Source organism: Ranitomeya variabilis, chromosome 1, assembly GCF_051348905.1.
Source record: "Ranitomeya variabilis isolate aRanVar5 chromosome 1, aRanVar5.hap1, whole genome shotgun sequence".
NCBI classification, from domain to species: Eukaryota; Metazoa; Chordata; class Amphibia; order Anura; family Dendrobatidae; genus Ranitomeya; species Ranitomeya variabilis.
The window spans coordinates 825,949,740-825,964,686 of NC_135232.1; the positions used below are offsets into that span (position 1 = coordinate 825,949,740).

Below are 14,947 nucleotides of genomic sequence, written 5' to 3' on the forward strand. Positions count from 1 at the left end.
AAGTAGCACGCACAGTGTCAGCTACAGCTGCCGGGTGGTCACATGGTCACCCATGGGAGTGTAGAGAAGTGAATATTCATTTCATTTAAGTAGCGAGCACATGTGATCGCCCGGCGGCTGCAGGAAGAGGTTGCGACTGACACTGTGCACACAATTACAGAGAAATTAATATTCAATCCTGGCTCCTGCCTACTGTGTTAGGTGTCGAGTTCCCACTGCTGCACAGGGGGAATCTCGAACCATGTCCTCTGCGGTGTCCCATTCTTCCCCAGCCGCAGAGAAGCCTGCTCAGCAGAGACGTCGGTCCCAGCGTCTTGTTCAAGCTGATACTGTGCGTCTGGTTACTGCTGCTGTCCCAGGTGCAGCTATTGTAACCAGCACTAATCAGAGGAGAGCAGACGCTCCAGGGACTAAATCCTGCTTTTTGTCTACTGAGCATACCCGTGGGACGACCTCTCATTGGAGGTCGGAGGTAACATGCTCAGGTCCTGAAGCAGCTCTGATTGGACCACTGGGAAGGTCCCGAAAGGCTGCAACTGTAAAAGGTTCGCATGGCCGCTCGGCCATGTGCTAGTGTAGCCTCAAAACGTGGTGTGTATGGATGCATGTATGTTCTGGTGAAAGCTCCTAATTGATCCCCTTCCCTAGCGTTGTTGTTTGAGTGTGGGTGTTTGGAGCAGACTAGCGCCAGTTGTGCCATCCAGCACTAGGCACGTTATCTACAGCGTCATAAGCAGCGTTCGTCAGAGCAGCGCTGTGCGCAACTAGTGCGCTTTCCTGGCCCTAGTTAGGGCGGTTAGTGGCGTCCGCCAGAGCGGCGCTGCACGCACTCAGTGCGCTAAATTTATTATTATTAGTTGTTCCCTGGCACCACAGTTGCGGCGCCCAGTGCTAGTGGGACTCTAACCCTGTGTCCTTGGGGCAGAGACCTGTGACCAAACACTAGCGTTCACTCTGCGGTATTGCGGCCCTGTGAAACAACAGAGTTTGCCTCCTTACATACCAGGTAAAGCTAACCTGTGTGTGTTCACATTGGGATTTGGATGTTTCACCCCCCACAAGTTTGCCCCCTGCAGTTCTCCCCCGGGTACATTTACTTCACCTGTGGGAAGTTATACCATCCAGCTGCCATACCATCACCCCAGAGGATCCCTTTAAGCAGCGTCGGTCCCTACCGAATGCCACAGGTGGCATCACGAACACAAACTTTATTCACCAAACCCTTAAAAGACTTTTCCCTTTTATTTGAGTGCCCAGGGCCACGGACAGGGTCGCAGCCACTGTGATGTCCCCTTCAAGTACCGAACCCGGTACCGAGTACCCCACTGCCCTGGCGGGCGACTCAACTTGGCATCACGAACAGGAAGTACCCGGGGGCGAACTGCTGGGGGCGAACTGCTTGTGGCAAAACATCCTATAACCGTTCACATTATAACGCCATATACTGTCAGCCATTACCGAGCAGCAGGTGTCTTCCACCTTATGTCTTCCTTAATATTATTTGGTGCGTTCCGCCAGCCCTAACATCCTGTGATCCACTGCTTTTGCTTCTCTCCTTCCATCTTCAGGGACCCTCACTCGAGTATAAGCCAAGGGGGGCATTTTCAGCACAAAAAATGTGCTGAAAAACTTGCTTATACTGGAGTATATACAGTATATACTTTCATCTTTTACATTGTAAAAATTACAAAAAGGAAAATGGGCAAATGCAAAAGTGTTGGCACCCTGCATGGTCAGTACCTAGTAGCACCCTCTTTTTAAAGTATGACAGCTTTTTATAGCCAGCCAAGAGACTTTCAATTCTTGTTTGAGGGATTTTGATCCATTCTTCCTTGCAAAATTCTTCCAGTTCTGTGAGATTCCTGGGTCATCTTGCATGTACTGCTATTTTGAGGTCTAGTCACAGATTCTAAATGATCTTCAGATCAGAGGACAGAGAGGGCCATTATAAAACCTTCAGCTTGCGCCTTTTGACATAGTCTATTACGGATTTTGATGTACAGTTGTCAAGGTGAAAATGTATTTTCTTATATACCTTTTATACTTTTATAAATCTTTATACTCTTTTTGTACTGCTATACTTTTATACTGTGAAACAATAAGTTTTTCCTATCTGCTAGCTAATGCAAATGTAATTGTATCTAAAGATGGCTGCCAGTGTTCATTGTTTATTTCAGTTTAGAATGTGAAGAGTTAAGTTTATTTCTCTTGAAAAAGATAACTCTGGAATGTGAAGAAAGTAACCATCGAAGATGTCCTGACAAATGAGAGAGAGAGACTGAGCACTAGATGTATGCTGCTTAAACTCCGCCTAATGCATTCCTTTTTCCTAAACAATAGTACTGTGTATTCAATAAAAAAAAATAAAGTAGTTGCTGCTCGGCTCTGGACACAGGTGAACGCAAGAGCGTCAGCAAAGATTGAATCAGCTACGTGTCTGAATCATTTCTTTTTCCGGTACCAGAAGTTCTGCGCTCACATTACAATTTGGAATGACTGGTGAATGAGGATTAATTGTCGTTATTACGGCCCCGACACAGTCATATGAAAAAGTTTGGGCACCCCTATTAATCTTAAGCTTAATGTTTTATAAAAATTGTTTTTTTTGCAACAGCTATTTCAGTTTCATATATCTAATAACTGTTGGACACAGTAATGTTTCTGCCTTGAAATGAGGTTTATTGTACTAACAGAAAATGTGCAATCTGCATTCAAACAAAATTTGACAGGTGCATAAGTATGGGCACCCTTATCATTTTCTTGTTTTAAATACTCCTACCTACTTTTTACTGACTTACTAAAGCACTTTTTTTGGTTTTGTAACCTCATTGAGCTTTGAACTTCATAGCTAGGTGTATGCAATCATGAGAAAAGCTACTTAAAGTGGCCACTTGCAAGTTGTTCTCCTGTTTGAATCTCCTCCGAAGAGTGGCATCATGGGCTCCTCAAAACAACTGTCAAATGATCTGAAAACAAAGATTATTCAACATAGTTGTTCAGGGGAAGGATACAAAAAGCTGTCTCAGAGGTTTAACCTGTCAATTTCCACTGTGAGGAACATAGTAAGAAAATGGAAGAACACAGGTACAGTTCTTGTTAAGGTCAGAAGTGGCAGGCCAAGAAAAACATCAGAAAGGCAGAGAAGAAGAATGGTGAGATCAGTCAAGGACAATCCTCAGGCCATCTCCAGAGATCTGCAGCATCAACTTGCTGCAGATGGTGTCACTGTTCATCGGTCAACTACACAACACACTTTGCACAAGGAGAAGCTGCATGGGAGAGTGATGCGAAAGAAGCCGTTTCTGCAAGCACGCCACAAACAGAGTCGGCTGAGGTATGCAAAAGCACATGTGGAGAAGCCAATTTCTTTTTGGAAGAAGGTCCTGTGGACTGATGAAACCAAGATTGAGTTGTTTGGTAATACAAAAAGGCGTTATGCATGGTGGCAAAAAAACACAGTGCATTGTATAGTTGACCGATGCACAGTGACACCATCTGCAGCAAGTTGATGCTGCAGCTCTCTGGAGATGGTCTGAGAATTGTCCTTGACTGATCTCACCATTCTTCTTCTCTGCCTTTCTGATGTTTTTCTTGGCCTGCCACTTCTGGCCTTAACAAGAACTGTACCTGTGTTCTTCCATTTCCTTACTATGTTCCTCACAGTGGAAATTGACAGGTTAAATCTCTGAGACAGCTTTTTGTATCCTTCCCCTGAACATCTATGTTGAATAATCTTTGTTTTCAGATTATTTGACAGTTGTTTTGAGGAGCCCATGATGCCACTCTTCAGAGGAGATTCAAACAGGAGAACAACTTGCAAGTGGCCACTTTAAGTAACTTTTCTCATGATTGCATACACCTAGCTATGAAGTTAAAAGCTCAATGAGGTTACAAAACCAAAAAAAGTGCTTTAGTAAGTCAGTAAAAAGTAGGTAGGAGTATTTAAAACAAGAAAATGATAAGGGTGCCCATACTTATGCACCTGTCAAATTTTGTTTGAATGCAGATTGCACATTTTCTGTTAGTACAATAAACCTCATTTCAAGGCAGAAACATTACTGTGTCCAACAGTTATTAGATATATGAAACTGAAATAGCTGTTGCAAAAAGAACAATTTTTATAAAACATTAAGCTTAAGATTAATAGGGGTGCCCAAACTTTTTCATATGACTGTATGTTTAGGATTAGGGTTGAGTGAAACGGATCGGTCATTTTCATAAATCGCCGACTTTTAGGCAAAGTCGGGTTTCATGAAACCCGAACTGATCCTTCAGTGGGATCGGCCATGCGGTCGGCGATCTTCGCGCCAAAGTCGCGTTTCATATGACGCTGTCACCGCCGTTTTTCATCCAATGAAGGAGGACGCAGAGTGTGGGCAGCGTGATGACATAGGTCTCGGTCCCCACCATCTTAGAGAAGGGCATGGCAGTGATTGGCTTGCTGTCTGCAGCGTCACAGGGGCTATAAAGGGGCGTGCACGCCGACCGCCATCTTACTTCTGCATATCTGAGCATAGGGAGAGGTGTTGCTGCAGTTAGTCAGAAGCAGGGACAGTGTAGCGCCCCCACTGCCGTAGGGCCGAGGGGTACCCGGTACTGGGCCTCTGAGTCTCTGCTCTGGGGTTGTCACGGTGGCTAGACCCGGTCCGTGACCCTGCTGAGGGGCGTACAATAATAGATGCGGATGGTGGTGGAGGTGCGGTGCAGTAAATAACGAAGACACCAGGTTGCAGTCTCTTTACCTCTTTACTGAAGGCTTCAGGTGTCCAATCCAGAGCACTGTTAGCCGGGCTGTCGGAGACCGGCCGGTCCGAAGGCACATCAGGAGTCCCCTTAACAGGTGGGAATCAGCGTCTACCTTCTAGCGCCTGTGTATGTTGTAGTCCTTCCTTGCTGAGCACCCCGGGATAGTCCTCACAACTGATTCTGTCTGTCTCTGATGCTCGTTCTCTCCGTCCCCCAGGTGATATGGTTAGGACGCACCCGTATGACGGGGTAGGCCTGGAGTTATTCTGGGACTCTAGAGTCACCCCTCTCCCGCAGCTGCCTCCGTTGTCTGCTTAAGTGATTTGTGTGAGACAGCCAACCTAGAATTGGCTGCCCTGCCGTGGTTTGAAGTATTGCTTAAAGTCTCTTACTTTCTCGGCGTTCCGGCCACTGACTGTTTGCGCCTCAGAAGGATGTTGCCTCGGTCTTACAGCACGACTCCTTCTGGTCCTATTGCCTCTTTGCTGTATTCCTGCTTTTCTCACTCAGCACAATAAACCTCGCTTCTTGTCCTTTCTTAGGAATCTGTCAGGATCCCATCCCTGACAGGTCCTCTCTCTCGCTCTTCCCAGTTACTTCTCCCTGTCTTCCTGTCCAACCCCCAGTTTTACCAGAGTGTGAGGAGTGGCTTACTAGATAGAACCACTCCCCCTGGTGGCCGGAGTGTGAAGTGTAATGTGAGTGTTACCTGATCAGGTGAACTCCTTTAGTGCAATCAGACGTAACATCACTCCCATTAGCGGCAGAGCGACGTTACTGCAACGACCAGGACTCTGGGGCGCTGCAACAGAGTTAGGGAGGAAATATAAACCCCCAAACCGCTTGTGCTGGAGCGATTTTCACTGTCCCACACCACCTTTTTGTGCAGGGACAGTGGAGGTCGTATTTTAGTGCAGCAGCTGCATAGCTGTGTGCACGGTGCTGTGCAAACCAACTGCTTTTTTAAAAGCAAAATTCCTGTTGCTCCTTTCTGCACAGTTACCTATCTTGTTTATTTGTCCACATTTTTGTGTTCAGCAGTCATTTTTATTGCTGCCATACTTGTCCTGAGCTCATTGTAGGGAGCTTCCTATTTTTTTTTTATTTATTTTATTTTAAATAATAATTCCAGCCACTTTCTGCCACGTTCATAGTTTACAGTTATGTGAAAAAAGCAATACTAAATAAATCCGATTGGATATATCCAACAAGATCCTACCAATATAATGGGAACACGGCTCTAGTAGGAATTAAAACTTAGCCTTTAATCTATACAAGGTAAAAAATATAACATTAACAATAACAAATAATGTCACCCCAAAAAAAGAAAAACTATAATGGTATTAAATGATGTAACCTATAAGGTAGAGCATCACTAATGGCTGATACCAAGATAGAGTATGAGTGAGAACAGTAGTAATAAATATACTGTCCCACACTCTCAAGATACCTCTGGTTAATAACACAAGCACATAGGTGCAAAAAATGTTAAGTCAGGTAACCCTGTGTGTATGGGTATTGGCAGGTACCAGGAAAAAACAATAATAAACAGGCAGGAGGGGGATAAAGCAATTAAGGTGAAAATCATATGTAACATAAATATTAAAACAAGAACGATCTCACCAAATGCCGTGGCTCAGGAAGGTGTAGCCCATAATTCGCAGAGTGGAAAAATCCATGAATCAGCGATGTAAAGGGACAATACCCTGTCACTCCCTAAGAGGACTAACCATAAACCTGCGTTCCCGAACTCCTGCCCTTACAAGGGCAGTCCACAGCTACCCCTGAGCAATATCATGCCCTGCACTCTCCCTGTTAGAATGTCCCGACGCGTTTCTTCGCAGGCCGAATCATCAGGGGACTTGCCTGCCTGGGAGCTAAAGTGCATGAGTGCTATAGTGAAGGACAAAGAAACCTGCCACCCTCCATATTAAACTGAGGAGAGTGGGAGGAGTTATATATCCATTTAAGTAATTTGGTGAAAGGCATGATTAGCCAATCACATGCTAAACACAAAGCATGTGATCAAGAAGAGATTGAACATATACCTAATGCAGCGATATGTAACTAAACCGATGATCAGACAAGAGAGTGACACAGAATACTGTAATCACTAGTACCTGTAAGGTAATTGTCCAAAAACAAAACGCCATTGGTCCAAAGAATAGACACGAGGGAGAAACTTCCGGTAATAGCGGAGGTCTAAGTTGCTAGGATACAGAGACGTTGACAAGCACCAGGACGCGCCGGAACCGGAAGTAATGGTTGCTAGGTTACCGAAACGCTGCCCTGTGCTATGATGCTGTCGCTGACAAGCCCCAGGACGTGCCGGAACCGGTAGTAATAGTTGCTAGGTTACCGAGACGCTGCCCTGTGCTATGATGCGCTGAGAACAAACCAGACACTGCCCTGTGCTATGACGCGCTGAGAACAGAGATGATTTTCAACAGAGCGCTACAGCGCTGCCGGAACTCCCTTATTTTACACAATTGCCAAAATAAAATAAAACGTAAGAGGGATAAGAATTGATTTTCAAAGCACCAGCACTATATCCCTATCATGAAGGTTATATAATACCTCAACGTCACTGATGCCATGACATCGCTATATAAAACCCATAAAAATACAAACATAGCTACTATGGAATTGAAACGCATAAGTGCCATAGCTATATGAGGGTTACTGATATGACAATACGTATTTATATGTGTAAAATAGAGCCCTAATGGTCAAAAGACATAACCCAACTGCAGGCATGCTCACATTGATATCCCCAAAGAAACAAAGGGGTATAGATGGTGATAACAGACAATACTCATACAAATAAATGAAGGGGGACAACAAAAGGATTTAGAAAGGGCACAAAAAACATGTCCACTGACACCTGGATTATTAATGAAGGAAAACAGAAAACATCTTTACAAGAAATTAAAGAAAACAACCATAATTGATTTGGTCATTAAGGCCATAAGGTGAAACGGTGTTTAAATAAAAAATCCATTTAGCCTCCTTCTGGAGCAGCAACTGATCCCAGTTGCCTCCTCGAATGGGCATAGTGACCTTTTCAATGGCTATAAACCGTAAGTTCTTAATTTGTCCATTATGCAGCTGGTTGATGTGTCGAGACACAGATGTGTCTCTTTTATGAGACACATCACCCACATGTTCCCCAATTCGCTTCTTAAATTCCTTGATCGTCTTACCTATATATTCCATGCCGCAGGTGCAAGAGGCCCTATAAATGACCCCTTTAGTACTGCAATTAATAAACTGTTTGATGGAATATTCCTTGCCAGTTACATTACTGACAAAAGATCTGCTGTTGTCGACATATTGGCATGCCGTACAGTGCCCGCATTTATTGCACCCCATGACATTACTTTTAAGCCACGTATCCCTAGAAGGATTGGTAAAGTGGCTATGAACAATTCTGTCTTGTAGCAATCTAGATTTCTTGTAAGTAATCATGGGGGCATCACCCAGATGATCAGAGATGTCCGGATCCATCTGGAGGATAGACCAATACTTACTGAGGATGTTCCTTACTCGGCTAGCCCCATTGTCATAGGTGGTAATGAAACGAACAGAAATATCACCCTGTTTTTTAGGGGCAGGATTTAGCAGGTCGGCACGGTCCCTCCTCTTTGCTTCATGGTATGCCTTACTCAGGACACCCTGAGGGTAGCCTCTAGCCAAAAAACGCTCTCTCAATTCTTGGGATTGTGTCTCAAAGACACCATTATCAGAGCAATTTCTCCGAACCCAGAGATACTGCCCTTTTGGGATCCCCCTTTTTAAATGCACTGGGTGGTGACTATCCCAATGTAAGAGCGAATTAGTGGCTGTAGGCTTTCTGAATGTGGAAGTGAGTAGTTCTCCACCCCCACCCTTTGTAATCAGGATGTCCAGAAATGGTATAGAACAGGTGTCAAAGACTGATGTGAAAGAGAGGCCAATATCATTATGATTTAAGGAATTTACAAAAGCGGTAAATCCCTCCTCCGTGCCCCGCCAAACAATCAGAATGTCGTCGATGTATCGTGTCCATAATTCGGACACACGATACAAAGACGAATCATTTTCCTCAAGGTCTTCACCCAAAATCAGTGTCTCCTCCCACCAGCCGAGGAAGAGGTTAGCGTAGGCAGGGGCACATGGACTCCCCATTGCCGTCCCCCTCAGCTGGTGGTAGGTACGCCCATCAAATACAAAGTAGTTATGTGTAAGACAAAACCGGAGGAGCTTAAGTACAAAACAATTGTGTTGATAGTATTGTTGACCCCTGGTGTTGAGGAAGTATTGTACTGCCTCTAGGCCTCTGTCGTGGGGGATAGAAGAATAAAGAGCCTCCACATCGATACTAGCAAGAGATGATTCTAAGCTAATAGTGAGGCCATCCAAACGCCGCAACAAATCTGGGGTGTCTTTAACAAATGACTGCAATGCCGAGACAAAAGGTGACAGGATACGGTCCAGGTAGATGCCTGCATTCTGACACAGGCTGCCTACCCCCGATACAATGGGCCTACCCCTGAGAGGGTGTAGGCCCTTATGTACCTTGGGCAGGCCATAAAAGGTGGCAGTCACCGGATTTTTAGGGAGGATGTAATCAAATTCTGTCTTATTGATAATCCCATCATTTAAACCTTCCTGTAAGATTGTTCTCAACTCGGCACAATATTCGTTTGTAGGGTTACACGAAAGGATTTCATATGTTGTTCTGTCTGTCAAGATAGACTGACACATCTCTTGATAGTCCTTAGTGCCAAGTATAACCACATTGCCCCCCTTATCGGAGGGCTTAATCACTATGTTGGTATTTTGTTCCAACCGTTTTATGGCCTCTATTTCTTGCCTCGAGCAATTGAAGTTACTTTGTATGTGACTTAAAGAAAGTTCCCTCAGTTCTGCAGTAACAAGATTTGAAAAGATGTCAATTGCTGAAAGGTCACCCGTGTTAGATGGCATTGTGGTACTTTTTGCTTTTAATTGTGTGAAGGGTCCCAGGCCCTGGGAATTAGGTTCAATATCACCAATACTATTCAAGAGTCTGACGTCAGGTAACATGTCAACTGAAATGCCAAGTTCAGAACATAGACGGGAATCCTGTTTGTGAAAAAATTTTTCGGTTCCGGCGCGTCCTGGTGCTTGTCAACGTCTCTGTATCCTAGCAACTTAGACCTCCGCTATTACCGGAAGTTTCTCCCTCGTGTCTATTCTTTGGACCGATGGCGTTTTGTTTTTGGACAATTACCTTACAGGTACTAGTGATTACAGTATTCTGTGTCACTCTCTTGTCTGATCATCGGTTTAGTTACATATCGCTGCATTAGGTATATGTTCAATCTCTTCTTGATCACATGCTTTGTGTTTAGCATGTGATTGGCTAATCATGCCTTTCACCAAATTACTTAAATGGATATATAACTCCTCCCACTCTCCTCAGTTTAATATGGAGGGTGGCAGGTTTCTTTGTCCTTCACTATAGCACTCATGCACTTTAGCTCCCAGGCAGGCAAGTCCCCTGATGATTCGGCCTGCGAAGAAACGCGTCGGGACATTCTAACAGGGAGAGTGCAGGGCATGATATTGCTCAGGGGTAGCTGTGGACTGCCCTTGTAAGGGCAGGAGTTCGGGAACGCAGGTTTATGGTCCTCTTAGGGAGTGACAGGGTATTATCCCTTTACATCGCTGATTCATGGATTTTTCCACTCTGCGAATTATGGGCTACACCTTCCTGAGCCACGGCATTTGGTGAGATCGTTCTTGTTTTAATATTTATGTTACATATGATTTTCACCTTAATTGCTTTATCCCCCTCCTGCCTGTTTATTATTGTTTTTTCCTGGTACCTGCCAATACCCATACACACAGGGTTACCTGACTTAACATTTTTTGCACCTATGTGCTTGTGTTATTAACCAGAGGTATCTTGAGAGTGTGGGACAGTATATTTATTACTACTGTTCTCACTCATACTCTATCTTGGTATCAGCCATTAGTGATGCTCTACCTTATAGGTTACATCATTTAATACCATTATAGTTTTTCTTTTTTTGGGGTGACATTATTTGTTATTGTTAATGTTATATTTTTTACCTTGTATAGATTAAAGGCTAAGTTTTAATTCCTACTAGAGCTGTGTTCCCCCTAGTTTACAGTTATACCACTGGGCCAGAGTTGTGGTTCTGTGTCTCCCCCCCAAAAAAAGGGAGATTAAAATTCGCACACAGTGTATATTCTGCTGTACTGCTAGTGTGTCGTATATATCAGGCAGCCACTTTCTGCAACGTTGATAGTTTACAGTTATACCACTGGGCCTGAGTTGTGGTTCTGTGTCTCCCCCCCAAAAAAAGGGAGATTAAAATTCGCACACAGTGTATATTCTGCTGTACTGCTAGTGTGTCATATATATCAGGCAGCCACTTTCTGGCACGTTCATAGTTTACAGTTATACCACTGGGCCAGAGTTGTGGTTCTGTGTCTCCCCCCCAAAAAAAAGGGAGATTAAAATTCGCACACAGTGTATATTCTGCTGTACTGCTAGTGTGTCATATATATCAGGCAGCCACTTTCTGGCACGTTGATAGTTTACAGTTATACCACTGGGCCTGAGTTGTGGTTCTGTGTCTCCCCCCCAAAAAAAAAGAGATTAAAATTCGCACACAGTGTATATTCTGCTGTACTGCTAGTGTGTCGTATATATCAGGCAGCCACTTTCTGGCACGTTCATAGTTTACAGTTATACCACTGGGCCAGAGTTGTGCTTCTGTGTCTCCCCCCCCCAAAAAAAGGGAGATTAAAATTTGCACACAGTGTATATTCTGCTGTACTGCTAGTGTGTCGTATATATCAGGCAACCACTTTCTGCAACGTTGATAGTTTACAGTTATACCACTGGGCCTGAGTTGTGGTTCTGTGTCTCGCCCCCAAAAAAAGGGAGATTAAAATTCGCACACAGTGTATATTCTGCTGTACTGCTAGTGTGTCGTATATATCAGGCAGCCACTTTCTGGCACGTTCAAAGTTTACAGTTATACCACTGGGCCAGAGTTGTGGTTCTGTGTCTCCCCCCCAAAAATGAGGAAGTCTGGTGGAAGAGGCCGTGGGCGGGGGTTGTCAGCTGGTACTGATGGTGGTGCTGCATCTGGTGGTAGTGGCAAAAGCACAGTAGCACCTAAGGCTGGAGGTGTTGAGCCTGCGTCATCGTCTGGCTACACAAGGCCTCGAAGGCTCCCTTACCTGGGAGTAGGAAAACAGCTTTTAAAGCCGGAGCAGCAGGAAAAAGTTTTGGCTTTCCTTGCTGACTCAGCCTCTAGCTCTTTGGCCTCCTCTTCCCAAAGTTCGAAATGTCACAGCAGCCAGTCGTCAGTGGATGCTCCCGGTCAGGAACAAGACGTTTCCTTGTGTCCTTCTCCCAAACCAAAAGTGAAGGATGCGTCAGGCGTGTACAACAGGTTACTCCATGGAACTCTTTACACATACCGTGCCTGGGTTAGAAAGGGAAATTGTACCCTGCCCATTACAAGAAGAATCGGACATGGAGTGCACTGATGCACAGCCACAGCTGGATTATGATGCTGTTCCATTGAGTCAGATCACTACATTGCCCTCGCAGTTTGCTGAGCCACAATCTGACCCTGATGAGACTATGGTGCCCTGTCCCGAACGCTATAGCACCTTACACGGTGACACTGAGGAAGGTGCACATGACATTGAGGAGGAGGTGATAGATGACCCAGTTGTTGACCCAGATTGGCAGCCATGGGGAGAAGAGGGTGGTGCTGCCAGTAGCTCAGAAGCGGAGGAGGGTTATCCGCAGCAGCACAAATCTACATTGCAACAGCTGTCATCTGGCAGGCCCGTATCAGGCAAAAAACGTTTGACAAAACCAGTTTTAGGACAGCGTGGCCATCCTGTGAAAGTTGCACAGTGTGCAATGCCTGAAAAGGAATTCCATAGTAGGAAGAGTGCAGTGTGGCATTTTTTTGACCAAGATCCCAATGATCAGTGATCTGTAAAAAATGCTCAAAGACCTTTAGCAGAGGGAAGATTCTTAACAATTTAAATACAACGTGCATGCGTAGACATTTAAACAGCATGCACTTGCAAGCCTGGACTAACTACCTATCGTCCCGTACCGTTGGTGCACCAGGTCTGAATGAAGGTAGCCAGCACCGCAACATTGCTTCCCTCACTGTAAGACCACCGATTAGGACACCAGCAGCAGCAAATGTGGAGGGATCGTCGCTAGGCCAAAGCAGTCAGGGAGTCAGAAGGTTATTGGTAGGAAGCACCATATGTAGGCCAACATCACCAACTCACTCTCAATCTGCCATGTCCACAACCACCACCACCGCTAGTTCCACCATAGGCAGCTCTCCAGTCCAGCTCACCCTAGAAGAGACTCTTGTTAGGAAACGAAAGTACTCATCCTGTCATCCGCGTACACAGGGTTTGAACGCCCACATTGCCAGACTTATCTCATTAGAGATGATGCCCTACCGGTTGGTTGAAAGCAAAGCTTTCAAAGCCCTGATGGCCTACGCAGTACCACGCTATGACCTACCCAGTCGCCACTTCTTTGCGAGAAAAGCCATCCCAGCCCTCCACCAGCATGTCAAAGACCGCATTGTCCATGCACTGAGGCAATCTGTCAGTGGGAAGGTGCACCTCACAACAGATGCATGGACCAGTAGGCATGGCCAGTGACGTTACGTGTCCATCACGGCGCACTGGGTTAATGTCGTGGATGCAGGGTCCACAGGGGACAGCAATAGTGGGACAGTTCTGCCTAGCCCACGATCTAGGAAACAGTTGGCTGTAGACGTTCGCCACCCCACCTCCTCCTCCTCCAGAAGTGAAAGCTCGTCAACAGAGCGCTGTCGCACGACCACTCCATCCGCAGCTGCCAGTGTTTCACACGAGGTGTCCCATTATGGAACAGCTAGTGGGAAGCGTCAGCAGGCTGTGTTTGAAATGAAGTGTTTGGGCGACAACAGACACACCGCGGAAGTTCTGGCCGAGTTCTTGCAGCAAGAAACTCAGTCATGGCTGGGCAGTGTACATCTTGAGGCAGGCAAGGTAGTCAGTGATAATGGAAGGAATTTTATGGCTGCCATAGCCCTTTCACAACTCAAACACATACCTTGCCTGGCTCACACTTTGAACCTGGTGGTGCAGTGCTTTCTTAAAAATTATCCGGAGTTACCAGCCCTGCTCTTGAAGGTGCGAAGACTTTGCTCGCACATCCGCCGGTCGCCCGTACACTCCAGCCGTATGCTGAACCATCAGCGATCGCTCAATCTTCCACAGCACCGCCTAATTATCGACGTTGCAACAAGGTGGAACTCCACACTGCACATGGTTCAGAGGCTGTGTGAACAGAGGCGTGCTGTCATGTATTTGTGGGAGGATACGCATACACGGGCAGGCAGTTGGATGGCTGACATGGAGTTGTCTGGTGTGCAGTGGTCCAAGCTACAAGACCTCTGTCAAGTCCTTCAGTGTTTTGAGGAATGCACACGGCTGGCAAGTGCAGACGACGCCATCATAAGCATGAGCATCCCACTTATGCATCTGCTGATGCAAAGTTTGACGCACATCAAGGAGCTGGCGTCTGCAGCCGAGGAGGAGGGAATCCTTGATGACAGTCAGCCATTGTCTGGTCAGGGAACTGTCCAGGACGAGGTGGCGGTCGGAGAGGATGAGGATGATGGGGATGACTATGTATGGGAGGAGGATGCTTCTCAGGGGCCACTTGAAACTGGTGGCGTTGCAAGGTCAGGTACAGGTTTCTTGCGGGACACTTGTGATGTGGATTTCCAAGAAAGTGCTCCTCAACCCAGCAGGACCAGTGAATTGACACCAGGAACATTGGCCCACATGGCTGAGTATGCCTTGCGTATTCTAAAAAGGGACCCCCGCATTGTCAAAATGATGACCGATGACGATTACTGGTTGGCCTGCCTCCTGGATCCACGCTATAAAGGGAAAATGCAAAACATCATGCCACATGAGAACCTTGAGCAAATATTGGCTACCAAACAAGCCACTCTTGTAGACCGTTTGGTTCAGGCATTCCCAGCACACAGAGGCGGTGATGGTCCTCACACTTGCCGTAGGGGGCAACATGACAGAGGTGCTAGAGGTGCCGAAATCCGAAGTGGTGTTGGACAGAGGGGTTTTATGACAAGGTTGT

At 45.8% G+C, this 14,947-nt stretch overlaps 1 protein-coding gene across 1 annotated transcript in view; it reads right to left on the minus strand.

Moving 5' to 3' along the window:
- MBOAT4 (membrane bound ghrelin O-acyltransferase MBOAT4) overlaps positions 1–6,998 on the minus strand; it is a 66,994-nt gene extending 59,996 nt beyond the window's left edge. Inside the window, exon 1 of the mRNA XM_077260455.1 lies at positions 6,867–6,998. The gene's annotated coding sequence lies outside the window, so the exon portion shown is untranslated. The remainder of the gene's footprint in view (positions 1–6,866) is intronic.
- Positions 6,999–14,947: the final 7,949 nt, after the last annotated feature.